The following is a 16,103-nucleotide window of genomic DNA, read 5'->3' on the forward strand; positions in this document are numbered from 1 at the left end:
TCTAGGCAAAGCATACACTGAATCTTTGAATTATTTCTTACAACTGCTTGTGGAATCTACAATCTTCCCCTCCGGAGTTTTTTAAGTAAAAAAGAAAATTAATACGATGCACTTCCTTGGTGGTCCAGTGGTTAAGAACCCACTGCCAATGCAGTTGCGCACAGGTTCTAATCCTGCTCTGGGAAAATCCCACATACCACGGGTCAACTAAGCCTGTGCCCCCAGCCGCTGAGCCCTCCCTCTAGAGACCGTGTGCTGCAACTCAAGAGTAGTAGCCCTGACTCCTGCAACTAGTAAAAGCCCACACACAGCAACAAAGACCCAGAGTAGCCAAAAATAAATACTTTTTAAAGTTAAGAATACTCCCCAAAACTTACAACTTTGAAAACAAAGTAATAAATTCATACATATTAACATATTTATAGATTTATTCACATATATTTGTATTTCTTCATATAATCTGACTTATGTTGTCTTTGTAAGAAGATTTAAAACCATGGTTTAATTTTCCATAATAGTAATAGGACTTTTCCAAACTTATTTTTTATTTAAATTCAATTATGTAAATTTTCTATAACTTAAGTAAACTGGATAAATGAATAAATGTGTATATATGCATGTATAGCATAAATAATTATACACTTCAGTTCAGTTCAGTCACTCAGTCATGTCCGACTCTTTGCAACCCCATGAATCGCAGCACGCCAGGCCTCCCTGTCCATCACCATCTCCTGGAGTTCACTCAAACTCACGTCCATCGAGTTGGTGATGGCATCCAGCCATCTCATCCTCTGTCGTCTCCTTCTCCTCCTGCCCCCAATCCCTCCCAGCGTCAGAGTCTTTTCCAATGAGTCAACTCTTCGCATGAGGTGGCCAAAGTACTGGAGCTTCAGCTTTAGCATCATTCCCTCCAAAGAAATCCCAGGGCTGATCTCCTTCAGAATGGACTGGTTGGATCTCCTTGCAGTCCAAGGGACTCCCAAGAGTCTTCTCCAACACCACAGTTCAAAAGCATCAATTCTTTGGTGCTCAGCTTTCTTCACAGTCCAACTCTCACATCCATACATGACCACTGGAAAAACCATAGCCTTGACTAGACTATAATACATGTGAGTTGAAATAATCTATCAGTAGCCCCTCACATGCTATAGCACTGCAGTTACTAAGACTTTCATCTGTGGTAAATTTGAATGGGATACAGTAGAAAGATAATCTGTGCAATACTTGTACTTTTTGAGGTTTACACAGAAAATAGAAACTATGAAGCATGTGGAATTAGTTGGTGGTTGCCAGGCTCTATTGATTAATAAAGACAGAGAATGATATGCTCAAATCATACTAGAATTGTAGAAGCTGGATTCTACTGTTTCAACACCCCAGGCTTGGCAGTTCTTTAATCTGAATCATTGCTGGAGACTTTAGAAAAATGAAGACTCATTTCCTCTTCCACTCCATATCTAGTACATAATTTTGCATTAGCCAGCATTTGAAACATGTTTGTGCTGTGCTCAATCATCAGTCATGTCTGACTCTTTGCAACCCTTTGGACTGTAGCCCACAAGGCTTCTCTGTCCATGGGATTTCCCAAGCAAGAATACAGAGTGGGTTGCCATTTCCTTTTCCAGGGGATCTTTCCAACCCAGGAATCAAACATGCATCTCCTGTGTCTTCTGCATTGCAGGTGGATTCTTAACCTGCTGAGCCATTGGGGAAGCTTGAAACATGTTTATTGGTCATTATATTTCATTCTCCAAAGGTTTTTATTGTTCTGATAGCTTCCACTTGCCCCATAGGGTCTATTCTCCACCCTTTCCAGCCCTCTCTTCTGCCCAAGATGCTCACCTACATAGACCACATTAATAGGCCTCCTTTTGAACTCTGGCTTCCAGGTGGGGGTGGCCATTAAGGATGTCTCAATAAGAAACTGGAGGGAAGGAGAAAAGTAAGGATATTTATTAGCCTGGTTGCTTGGCAAAGTCATCTTTCCAGCTGTGTTCCTGACTAACGGTAACAGCTTCTTTCTAGTGCGACTTCTTGACAAGACTCTCTTTCCTTTTGGGTTCCAAAACCTCTCCCTGTCTTCATTTCTTCATGGGTTGAAGGTTGGAGCTCTGCTGCCACTAACTCCCACACAGCACTTACGGTTTCCCTAATACTCATACTGTTGTATGTGTTCCTTTATTAATCTTCCTCAAAGTATTCTAATTTGCATGTGTAATCTGTTCCCTGCTAGGATCTGTCTGATGTATGTATTCTGCGCTTTGCTCTGAAACATCTTCTAGGGGCTGGATATGATTAACTTGGAATGACCTTAGCCAATTCCAGAAGGGATGCAAACTTCGAAGAAACATCTCATTCTCTGTACTAGTAAGCCCAGAGCCTTAGCCTCACAAAATGAGAAAACATAAAAATTTTCACCTGGTCCTTTTCGTTCTCCTCTCCCCTCTCCGCAGGTCAGATACTCCATATAGCTCCTCCTTAACTGATTGGATTGTTAATTTTAACTTAATTTGGATTGTTAATTTTATGGATTGTTTTCTAAACTTTGCCCTGCAGAACCCCAGATTTTGATGGAAGGTCTTTGGGAGGTTCTTTGGGGAAGAAAATATAGCAAAAATGAAGACCATCTCTGTCAGTAGAGCTTTCTGATACCCATTTCATTTAATTTTTAAAATTTATATGCTGTGGTCCCATATGAAATTTTATTTGAAAGGTAATTTCAGTCCGACAAATAAAAAGTTTTTGACTACTGGTTTAATTCACTTTGCTATCCACTGACAAATCAAAACTCTTCAGGATTCAAAAAGCAACCTTGACTGGTAGGACTTCGGGTAACAGCAGAAGTAGAAGTGGTAACAGTGTTACAGATTTAGAGTCAGGTTACTCCAGTCCGAGGTGCTTCAAATTAAGCCCCATAAAAGAACCTGCTTATTATGAATAGCCACTCCAAAGCTCTGATGATCTGTTTCTTTGTCAAAGTGGATACATCCTTTGTTATTTACAAATTCCAATCTCCAGCTGAGTCAATCTTTATCTAATTATTTTTATCTTCCTCCACAAACTCTTCCCAGGCTAAGCAGTAATCAGCCTTCAGCAATTACCATCTGGTATTATTTAGTGGCTTCCAATTTGTGAGTCATGGAATCACAGAAACTTAGAGTTGGGGTTGTCAAGGTCACTTGGTCTAGTATTCCTTCCCTGCCTGAAGTCCTGCTCTGTTTTCCCTGACTAGTCATGTCTCAGCCATCTGAATGCTTTCAGGTAAGAGGTAAGGCCCTGTTTTATGAGGTACTCCTCTTGTAAAAGAGTTTTTCCCTCTATTAAGTCAAAATGCGTGTTTCTGTGCATGGCACCAACTAGTGTCAAGCATTCCCTGTAGAGAAGAGAATCGTTCTCCTTATTTACAGAAACGTTCTTAAAATATTAGCCAACAGTAATCATGCCTTTGGAGAAGGCAATGGCACCCCACTGCAGTACTCTTGCCTGGAAAATCCATGGATGGAGGAGCCTGGTAGGCTGCAGTCCATGGAGTCACTAGGAGTCGGACACAACTGAGCAACTTCACTTTCACTTTTCACTTTCATGCATTGGAGAAGGCAATGGCAACCCATTCCAATGTTCTTGCCTGGAGAATCCCAGGGACGGGGGAGCCTGGTGGGCTGCCATCTCTGGGGTTGCACAGAGACGGACACGACTGAAGCGACTTAGCAGCAGCAGCAGCAGTCATGTCTTTGGGCTTCCCACATGGCACTCGTGGTAGAGAACCCACCTGCTAATGCAGCAGACATAAGAGATGTGGGTTCAGTCCTTGGTTCGGGAAGATCCCCTAGAGGAGGGCACGGCAACCGGATGCAGGATTCTTGCCTGGAGAATCCCATGGACAGAGGAGCCTGGCGGGTCCTAGTCTATAGGGTTGCAAAGAGTTGGACGACTGAAGCAACTTAGCATGCATGCTTTTACTTAGTTCCTCCACAAAAATCAACCATCACTACCAGATCTAAAACCGTTCCTCTGCGGACATGTAATAGTTTCCAGACTCCTCACCATGCTTGAAGCCCTTTTATGACTGTGCTTCAGTTTTCACTTCATTCTTAAAATTTATGCTCGCTATAGAACACAATTCAGGAAACATGTTCTGACCAGTTGAGCCCACTGGCTATTCTACTAAAGACATTAGACTGATTAACATCACCACGTCTGTATCTGCCTTCTTGTTTGGCAGTCACTACACACCATCAGGGCTTCCCAGATGACGCTGGTAGCGAAGAACCCGCCTGCCAATGCAGGAGACATGAACTTGGTCCCTGGGTCGGGAAGATCCCCTGAAGGAGGAAATGACAACACATTCCAGCATTCTTGCCTGGAAAATTCCATGGACAGAGGAGCCTGGTAGGGTATAGTCCCTGGAGTCAGACATGACTGAGCGCGCGCGCACGCGCGCGCACACACACACACACACACACACACACACACGAATCATCATCATTCTGACTCATAACTGAATCAACTACAACACTCCCATCTTTTTCCCATGAACCCTTAACAAAGGTGGGTGTCTCTTGTCCTATATTTGTATCTAAATTCAAATATCACAAGGTGGGTACTCTCTTCCTAGTCTACAGGCAAGAAAAACTGCATTCAGAGAGGTTTGGTATTTTGTAAGGATCACACAAGTGGCTTAGCAGAGATTTGATTTTATATCAAAACCTGTATGTTTCTGCTTGGTCATGCTGCCTTTTCATTCATTTACTCCCTCATCAAATATAACTGAGCACTTTCTCTGTGTCAGACATTATGCCAGGCCTTCAGGATAAAGTGATGATTAAGACATGTCCCTCATGGAAAATAAATTCTAGTGGAGAATATGGTTTACATGCTTGAAGACATGTAAATGAACATAGGAAGGATTTGCAGAGACACAGAAGAGAAAAATAGCAATGCCATTACTTCTTTTTTTTTTTCCCTAATTGAGCAGGGTAGAACTTCCTGTACTGTGTTGAACGGAAGTAGTGAGAGTGGGCACGTCTCTTCTTGTTCTTGATCTTAGAAGAAAAACCTTTCACACTGAGTATGATGTCACGGTGGGTTTGTCATTATGGCCTTTATTATACTAAGATACATTCTTTCTATACCTAATGAGTTGAGAATATTTATCATGAAAGGATGTTGAACTCTTTCAGATGCTTTTTCTTTATTATTAAGATGGTCATATGATATTTATTTCATTCTGACATTGTGATGTATTCTATTAATGATAATGTGAACGTCAAAACTTTCTTGCATCCCAAGAATAACTTTCACTTAATCATGATATATAATCATGTAAAGTTAGATTGTTTATTTGAGTTCTTTCTACTTCATTAGTGTAGATGTTTATTGCTATGAACCTCCCGCTTAGAACTGCTTTTGCTGCATCTCAAGAGTTTGGAGATGTTTCCATTTTCATTCAAGATATTTTTTTTTATCTCCCTTTTTGATTTCTTCTTTGACTTGGTTGTTCAGGGGTGTTTTGTTTAATTTCTGTATACTGGTAAATTTTCCAGTTTCCTCCTGTCATTGATTTCCAGTTTTCATACCATAGTGGTTGGAAAAGGTTCTTGTTATGATTTCAGTCATCTTAAATTTGTTAAGACTTGTTTTGTGATCTAACGTATCATCTATTCTCAAGAATGTTCCATGTGCACTTTAGAAGAATGTGTCTTCTGCCGCTATTAGGTAGAATGTCCTGCAAATGTCTGTTAGGTCCTCTGAGTCTAAAGTATAGTTCAAGTCCAAGGCCTCCCTACTGACTTTCTGTCTGGATTACCTGTTGTTAAAAGTAGTGTACTGAAATTCCCTACTATCACTATACTGTTGCCTACTTCTCCCTAAATTGGCTCAATATATTTTAGTGCTCTGATGTTGAGTGCATATATAAAAAATGGATTGCAAAATGATAAAAATGTTGAAACCAAATCTATGAGGCTAAAGTGCACTCTAAGTGGAAGCCATAAAAATAAATATTTATCTACATTTGTCCATATCCAAGCAAAAGATTTTTTTATTCATCCATTTCACCAAAATTATTGAGTTCCTACTCTGCATTCTAGATACTAAAGATATAACAGTGAACAAAAGACAAATTTTTCTGCACTCCTGGAGCTTGGACTTTAATAGTGGAAGTCTAATTACTTAGTATATCTCTGGCGTAGGCCTATGGAGGAAAAATAAAGCAGAAAAGGGACACAAGGAATGTCAGGGAGTGAGAGTAGGAGGGTCAATTAAAACAGAGTGCTCAGGAAAGGCCTCGGAGTAATGGTGATTAAAGTGTTCTGAACTCAAGCCTGAGAACAGGTCACACGGAATTGATCAAGCAAAGGATACAGCAAATGCAAAGGCCTTAACGTGGGTACAGGATCGGCATATTTGAAGTACAGAAAGGAGAGCAGCGGAGCTGAAGCAGAGTAATCAAGGGGGAAAGAACAGGGCATAAACAGAAGGTAGCCAGGGCCAGACCTGCCGAGTTTTCAGAAGCTGTTATAGGACGCTGGATTCTACTCAGGGGGAGATGGGGACCATAGTGTCTCTCTAGTGCTTTTATCATGAAGGATCATGTTAACAAAGCTTTATTGAAATGAACCATCTTTCTATTGTCCCAAAAGTTTATTTTAAGAATAGACTGGGGTTGGAGGTGGGCAGTGCAGGAACAGGGAAGGAGGCAGGGAGAGAAGCTGTGGGCTATGGGCTATTGTGATTATCCAGGCCAGAGATGATGGTGACTTTGAAAATAATGAACACAGCAGAGATGGCAAAGAGTCCCCAGATTCTGGTGTACTTTCAAAGTATAGTCAACAGAATTTGCTGGCAGATTCAGTATGGATTGGGAGGGAATGAGAATAATGAATGATGGCTCCAAGAGTTTCAGCCTAACTGGAAGGATGGAACTGCCTGTAACTGGAATGGGAAAGACTTCAAATGGAGGTGGTATGGAGGGAAGACAGGGGATTCCATTTTGGCTAATGTAGGTCTAAGATGCATATTAGACATCCACATGAAGATGCTGAATAAACAGAAGACAAATGAGACCAGAGTCTACGGGAGATGTCTAGGCTGCAGATATAAGTTTGGAAGCTTTTACTGTATTGATTCTAAATAAGGAAAAATATACCTTAAACAAAGACAATAAACAAGGGATTAGAGAAAATATTTGTAATAGAGATAAAAGTATGTGTCTGTATATGTGTATACATAAATATATATACACACATAAGGAAACAGTAGAAAAAAGGACAAAATAAACAACATGTGATTTGCAGAAGAGAAAAACTGAATGGCCAACAGATGTATAAAAAGATGCTCAAGGTCAGTAGCAAAGAGGAAAATGTGAATTTTAATATAATAAAGAGATAACAAGTCACACCCATCAGATTGGCAAAAATTTTTTTTAAATATTGGCAAGGATGTAGTACAAAGGGAATACTCATTCACTGCCAATAGATATGAAAATTGGAATGAACTCATAAAGTCACTTCTCAGTATATTAAAAGTTAAAGGCACACATGTTCTAACCCTGAAATTCCACTTTTTATATTCCATTGAACTGTGGATCTTCAAATCAGAGACTTTGTATTTTCTGAGGGTGTGTGAAATCCTTCCAATGTGTAACAGGGTACGGAGAAAGAAATCAGCTTTAGAATTCCCATCTCTGTATCTATTCTTCCTAAAAGCGATCTACCTAAAAGAATGCCTACTTCATTCACTCTTAGGCTCATCCTTCCATTTTAGCAACACCCTTTCCAATTTACAATGCTCAGAAGTTTGAATCACCAGAGGGAACTACTCTAGAGCTCTTTTCCCTTTGCTACAATAGGTAGAAACACCCCAGTGGAAGCAACACCCCAGTGGAAGCAACCTGGGTACCAGAGCGGGGACAATGTTCAGCGGAGCCCCAGCTGATCCAAGATGGCAGGTAGGGTTAGAGATAATTAACCCTCATTGTTTTAAGCTACTGAAATTTGGGGGTTGTTTGTTACTATACCATGAATTGCCTATCCTGAGTGATAGAGCGACATGACCCTGCTCACTCTAAATTTTATTATGGTGACTTGCTTCTGGTGTAGAAGCCTCTAGAGCACCAAACAAAAATGCAGTTTAAAATATTGGTTTCTTCTTTAATGATTGACCTATGCACCATAAACCAAAGTCTTTTTTCTGGCTTGTATGTATTTCTTTTAAGACAGAGAAGCCAGGTGTTAGGAATAGGATATTTTTGCCCATGTTGGGATGTTGTGAATTTAAATTGTGGTGTACAAAGATGGGAGAGATATCTCCTGCATTGCAGGTGAATTCTTTACCAGCTGAGCCACCAGGGAAGCCCAAGAATACTGGAGTGGTTAGCCTATCCCTTCTCCAGCAGATCTTCCCAACCTAGGAATTGAACTGGGGTCTCCTGCATTGCAGGCAGATTCTTTACCAGCTGAGATACCAGGGAAGATGGAGAGATAACAGTCATTTAATGACTTCATCTCTTCAGTTCTACTGCCAAACAATTCTTCTTGTGAAAAAGTCCCATAAGAGTAATTCAAGGAGAACATTAGAAGGAAATAATGCCAAAAAGGCTTTTCTACATATTTTAGTGTAATTAACTCATATAAGCTAGTCTCAAAATTGTAGGAAGTACCATCACATCTGAAAAGAATGAGTCTTTGAACAGCTGAAGCAGGACAAGTTAATGATGCTTCTTCATTTAAGAGAAACTGGGAAAATATTCAGGACCACCTAATGTTTCAGATATACTCCATGAACCTTAGGGATGGCAATTTAGTGGCTATCAGGGTACCTCTCCTGGCCCTGGTTTCTTTGACTGTAAAATGGGGATAATTACTGTAGCTACCTGACAGAGTTGTTCTGAGGGAAATAAATCAGTGCGTATTTGTAGAGCACTTAGTTAAAGTGAAGTGAAAGTCATTCAGCCATGTCCAACTCTTTGCAACCCCATGGACTATACAGCCCATGGAATTCTCCAGGCCAGAATACTGGAGTGGGGAGCCTTTCCCTTCTCCAGGGGATCTTCCCAACCCAGGGATCAAACTCAGGTCTCCTGCATTGCAGGCAGATTCTTTACCAACTGAGCTCTTGGACCAGAGTAAAAGCTGTTTTCTATTAAGCAATAAAGAAATTAGTGAATAAATGTTCCATGAGATAGCTAAAGCATATTTAGCAAATTCTACTCTGAATATTTATACCACTTACATAATTATATAATAAAAATTATATATGCTTATATAAGATGATCTGATATCACCTTATAAAATGTTTACTTCTAATTCTTGTTAAAATGTGGTCCAATATATTTACAGCAAATATACCCTTTTTATTAAATCAAGAGGGGAAAGTTTAAATGTTTATTGAGATTACTAAAGTTCTGATTTTTTTTACATGATTATTAATTATTTCCAGAAGGTAAAAACCAGAGTTTAATATACACATACACACACACTCACACTTTTTTACTGAAAGAAATATCACATCTTTGTTTATATTTGCTTCACACATACCATGTAGCTTGGCTGCATATTATGTTGTGTTAGTTCCAATTAAGGAATGAAAGGCTTCATTATTGTCCTATTTTATATTACGATGCAAAAGGAACAATTTTTATTAGAACCACATCACATTAACCCTGTCTTTTCTTCTATTACTTTGTTTTGCAAGGTACATTTTAATTTTTCATTGGCTTTTATAATAAACCTTCAAATGTGTATTAACACATATTTGATTTTAAAATTTGAAGTCACACTTTCTGACAGAAAGTTTAATTTCGCTGATAGATTTGCAAATTAAATTTGTTTGTCATTTTCAATGAATTGAATTAGATAAATCTATAGTTCTAAAATTTTGATGAAAATCTTTAAAACATAAGAGTATAGCTTTTTATCTAAAATCACAATTAGCAGAGCTGTATTGAAATTAATAATCTATTTATTTTCCCAAAACTTTCTGACTGCATTGAGTCAAATAAGACGCTTCTAGGTGAAAGAGCAACAAATAAAATTAATAGTTTTTCCATTGGACTGCTAACCTTTTTGGTACATTTCCCAGAAACTGAGAAAAAGTGACTGACTATAATATAATATCATATAAAAAAATATTTTGCAAGTCATTTCCAAATCTTTGCATTCAATAAAATTGAATACAGACATAATCAAGTTGCCAGATCATTAACTTTTATGATAGATGATTACATTATTTTTATAGTATAACTCATCATAGGTTCAAATAATTGACATAGTTTTAGCAAAATACTCCATTGCCATTCATTTTTAAAATGTGAACAGATTTTTCAGCAGCTTCAACTATAACAATAAAGTGAAGTGAAAGTTGCTCAGTCGTGTTCAACTCTTTGAGACCCTATGGACTATACAGTCCATGGAATTCTCCAGGCCAGAATACTGGTAGCCTTTCCCTTCTCCAGGGGATCTTCTCAACCCAGGGATTGAACCCAAGTCTCCCGCATTGCAGGCGGACTCTTTACCAGCTGAGCCACAAGGGAGACCCATAACAATAAAAATCAGGGGCAAAATTGAGGCTGAATTCACATATTTCTAGCAATAACTATTCTTTTTTGATGGCTATATAAACTGAAGAAACAGTCAAGTATATTTTATCAAATACATTTCTAATAAAAATTTAACATTTATGCTTAATAACTATTTGCCAAAATAATTATATGCCTTGGCCAATTGTGTACTACTAATGATAGCTGTAATAACTCAGAATAAAATGTTCTAATTTTCTGAGTCTTTTGGTCCCAGAGTAAAAAAAAAAGTTTAACATTTTTGAGACATATTTTATTGTAGAGAAATATGATAAGGCAATTGAGAAAATATTTTTCAAACATCAAAAATGTATTAGGATAAATCTCTGTGGAGTGGAATGGAAATGTGAGTTCAAGGAGAAAAAAAAGAACAATGTCTAATTTCAGACTACTATATAAGAGCTTTATGTGTTTCTTTATATTGATGATGGTGCCTGTCAACTTTACCATTCACAAAGCACAACCCAAAATATCTTATTTGAGCTTTAAAATAGCATCCACATTTTTCTGATGAAAACACTGGGGCTCTGAATGACAGCTGCCCCCAAGATAAGGAAGAGACAAAAACAAATGCCCCCTCAAGCCCACTGGAATCCAAATGCCACTAAGTCACAGCTCTTCCACTTCCCATGCTGAAATGTTTGATGAGATGTGTTATAAGCAAACTCTTTGGTGTGGAAAGCAAAATAAAAAAATTCTTCTTCTATCTGACATCTTCCAATTCACTAACTCTTCTCTGTCTGTTTTAAAATGAATGATGTTCATAAATGCTCATAGGGAGACTATTAGAACTTAAACACTGTCTATCGGCATTGTAATAGTTATTCTTATGGGGCTCTGCTATGTACATAAATCAGGCATGTTTTTATAGCCAGAAATAATTTCTGCATAATGTCTGCTAGTAAATTTGAGCAAATGATGATCCTAAATGTGTCTTGTCAGAAAGTAAACCACTCAGCTGCAAGAAGGGCACTGTATCTATAAATAAGGCACCCACCTTCGAATCAAGATGAATCTCCACGATAATTTCCTTTCTTTTGTCTTCTCAATGGCTTCCCCATTGTGAGTGGGGAGCATTCTGGGCAGAAGGGTAGAAACCCATTGATTTTGCTTTAGTTCTCCAAGATTCCAAGCTCATCTCTGTTTGGAAGGAAGTTCTCACAACAGTGAGCTTTCTACCTGTCCAGAGATACTTTTCATTTATTTGTACATTTTGCATTCTCTGAAGAGTAGGATCTCTCCGGATGTGGGATCATCAAAAGACTGTTTTGGTCTTTTGCTTCAGGCAATTTTGTTTTCTTTCTTTACTAGTTTCAACCCACAAAAATCGACTTGAATATTAGGCTTTATCCAAAAAGAAATATCAACATGTGCCAGCAACTTCTGTCTGGAATTCCCTTCTTTCCTTCAACTGAACAAGTAGCTGCATTTTAAAATAATATTTACAATGAACCAGAAATCACATAATTTGTCACTATTCAAACTTAAAATGAAAAAAATGTTATATTTTTAAAATTTTATTTTAATGTTTAACTGAATTGTTTTACAATGTTATATTGATTTCTGATTAAATATTGTCTTTAAAATGTGCAAGGAATGACATCATTTGTCAAGAATGTATTAGAGGATGCGAAAGTGAAAGTCACTCAGTCGTGTCCGACTCTTGCAACCCCATGGACTGTAGCCCACAAGGTTCCTCTGTCCATAGGATTCTCTAGGCAAGAATACTGGATATGAAAACAAAAATTCAAAGTTGCTTTGAAGACATTCTTATATGCACATGGAGGAATATAAAAGAACACTATTCTAATGTTGCTTGAAATAAGGGAAACTGAGGAAAAAATTTACTATCCATCAATAGGAGAATGGGTTGGAAAAAGGAAAAAAATAGACAGAGATGTCAATGGAATACGGAAATTAAAAGGATGAACCAGATATATATGAATCAGTGTGAATGAATGTCAAAAGCATAATGTTGATAAGAAAGTAATATTATTTATATAAACGTTCTAACCAGAAAAACATTTAAAACTATTGAACTATATTGTTTAGCTAGAAAATATAGAATAAAATTTTAAAACGTATGTGGAATTAATAAATATCAAATTAATAAATATCAAATGAAATACCAATATTCATGGTAGAGATTTACTGTCAAGAGGGAGAGAGAGTAAAATGAAGTTGAGGGGTACACTGGGGCCTCACCTGAATCTATAATTTTCTTTCTTATTTAATAAATCCAAAGCAGTTCCAGCTGAATGTTAGGGTTGTTAAAACTTCCTAAAACTGGGAGGTGGGCATACAGATCATTATCTATTTATTTTATATTTGAATGATTTTCCCTAATAAAAAATAGCTAAAAGACAATTTGTAAAAGAAAAACAGGAATACAATGTATCCTAAAACGATAGAGAGAAGAATTTAAAAAATATGTCAATCCCATAAATCACAGCAGGATCCTCTATGACCCACCTCCCAGAGTAATGGAAATAAAAGCAAAAATAAACAAATGGGATCTAATTAAACTTAAAAGCTTTTGCACAACGAAGGAAACTATAAGCAAAGTGAAAAGACAGCCTTCAGAATGGGAGAAAATAACAGCAAATGAAGCAACTGACAAAGAATGAATCTCAAAAATATACAAGCAGCTCCTGCAGCTCAACTCCAGAAAAATAAAAGACCCAATCTAAAAATGGGCCAAAGAACTAAACAGACATTTCTCCAAAGAAGACAAACAGATGGCTAACAAACACTTGAAAAGATGCTCAACATCACTCATTATCAGAGAAATGCAAATCAAAGCCACAGTGAGGTACCATCTCACACCAGTCAGAATGGCTGCTAGCAAAAATTCTACAAACAATAAATGCTGGAGAGGGTGTGGAGAAAAGGGAACCCTCTTACACTGTTGGTGGGAATGAAAACTAGTACAGCCACTATGGAGAACAGTGTGGAGATTCTTTAAAAAACTGGAAATAGAACTGCCATATGACCCAGCAACCCCACTGCTGGGCATACACACTGAGGAAACCAGAATTGAAAGAGACACATGCACCCCAATGTTCATCGCAGAACTGTTTATAATAGCCAGGACATGGAAGCAACCTAGATGTCCGTCAGCAGACGAATGGATAAGAAAGCTGTGGTACATATATACAATGGAATATTACTCAGCCGTTAAAAATAATGCATTTGAATCAGTTCTAATGAGGTGGATGAAACTGGAGCCTATTATAAGAGTGAAGTAAGTAAGAAAGAAAAACACCAATACCGTATACTAACACATATATATGGAATTTAGAAAGATGGTAACGATGACCCTATTTCAGTTCAGTTCAGTTCAGTCGCTCAGTGGTGTCCGACTCTTTGACACCCCATGAACCACAACACACCAGGTCTCCCTGTCCATCACCAACTCCCGGAGTTCACTCAAACTTACGTCCATTGAGTCGGTGGTGCCATCCAGCCATCTCATCCTCTGTCGTCCCCTTTTCCTTCTGCCCCCAATCTCTCCCAGCATCAGAGTCTTTTCCAATGAGTCAACTCTTCGCATGAGGTGGCCAAAGTATTGGAGTTTCAGCTTTAGAATCAGTCCTTCCAATGAACACCCAGGGCTGATCTCCTTTAGGATGGACTGGTTGGATCTCCTTGCAGTCCAAGGGACTCTCAAGAGTCTTCTCCAACACCACAGTTCAAAAGCATCAATTCTTTGGCACTCAGCTTTCTTCAGTCTGACTCTCACATCCATACATGACCACTGGAAAAACCATAGCCTTGACTAAACGGACCTTTGTTGGCAAAGTAATGTCAAAGTAATAGCTTTTGAATATGCTATCTAGGTTGGTCAAACTTTCCTTCCAAGGAGTAAGCGTCTTTTAATTTCATGGCTGCAGTCACCATCTGCAGTGATTTGGGAGCCCCCAAAAATAAAGTCTGACACTGTTTCCACTGTTTCCCCATCTATTTCCCATGACCCTATATGCAAGATAGCAAAAAAGACACAGATGTAAAGAACAGACTTTTGGACTCTGTGGGAGAAAGCGAGGGTGTGATGATTTGAGAGGGTAGCGTTGAAACATGTATATTATCATATGTGAAGTGGATCACCAGTCCAGGTTCGATGCATGAGACAGGGTGCTCAGGGCTGGTGCACTGGGATGACCCCAGGGGATGGGATGGGAGGGAAGTGGGAGGCGGGTCCAGGATGGGGAACACATGTACACCCATGGCTGATTCATGTCGATGTTTGGCAAAAACCACTACAATATTGTAAAGTAATTAGCCTCCAATTAAAATAAATAAAATTTTTAAAAAACTCAACATTCAAAAAACTAAAAAAACAATCAATCCAATAGATCTTAAGGAAAAAGAAACTATAAAAAATAAACAGTAAATAACTGTAAATTATGTAGTGGAAGTAAGATTAAATAGATCAACCATCACAATACATGTAAAGAGAATGAACTCACTATTAAAATACAAAGACCCTCAGTTTTTTTTTAAGTTAGCCATATATGGTTTATGAGAGACATACTTCAAACGAAAGGACACTAAAAGGTTAGAGACATTAAAAGAGATTTTAAAAATACAAGCAATTTTTTTCCTAAGTGATTGTAGCAATATTAATGTTAGATAAAACAGAATTTAAGGCAAAAGACAACAATGTGGATAAAAAGAGAAATGCACAATTAAAAAGAACATTTCACTAAGAAGATTCAACAGCCATGAACTTGTGTGCATTTAAAGTATATACAAAAAGCAAAAAACTCATTAAAATGTAATATGGTATTGACAAACCACAGTCATGAAGGAAGATTTTATCTAATCTGTATCAGAATATGATAAATTGAGTAACTCGAACAAACAAGTCAGGATTTAGACTTCGCAGGTATATACAGAATCCTGCAAAAAGCAAAGCGAAACAAACGAACAAAAATAGAGAGTATATGTTCTTTAGAAATGCACATAAAACAAAGACAAAAAGCTAGCACAGTTTAGTTAGCTTTCGAGTCTCAATAAATTCCAAATGGTCACATAGATCATGTTCCATTACCACAGTAAAATTAAATTAGAAAACATAAAATGATAATTTTAAGTAGTAACAAATGTTTGCAAACTTATATATATATATATATATACTCTTAAAATAAGGAGAAAGGCTTTTAGGTTTGTCCTCTCTGATTTGCAGAATACTAAAGTTAGCTCTGTGCTTGCTTGGCAGCACATATGCATATACTAAAATTGGAACGATACAGAGAAGATTAGCATGGCCCCTGCACAAGGATGACACGCAAATTCGTGTAGCGTTTCATATTTTTATATTTCTTTTTCTATATTATTAGCCAAAGTGAGATAAGAAACCTCTTGATTTTAAAGCTTTAAGAGGCATTTGATTTTCTAAAAGGACAGTCTGAATTCTTTATGTTGATATAAATTTAAAGATATAAATGACTCAGTTACTCATACAAAAATATTAATCTCGATTTTTAAAAGATCCAAAAAACTGTCCAGTTTATATTTTTATGAC

General features: G+C 37.7%; 1 pseudogene; it reads left to right on the forward strand.

The window, feature by feature from the left end:
• The first annotated feature begins 15,796 nt into the window (after nucleotides 1-15,796).
• Nucleotides 15,797-15,894, forward strand: LOC138987700 (U6 spliceosomal RNA; annotated as a pseudogene).
• The last annotated feature ends 209 nt before the right edge of the window (nucleotides 15,895-16,103 follow it).

Source organism: Bos mutus, chromosome 4, assembly GCF_027580195.1.
Source record: "Bos mutus isolate GX-2022 chromosome 4, NWIPB_WYAK_1.1, whole genome shotgun sequence".
NCBI lineage: Eukaryota > Metazoa > Chordata > Mammalia > Artiodactyla > Bovidae > Bos > Bos mutus.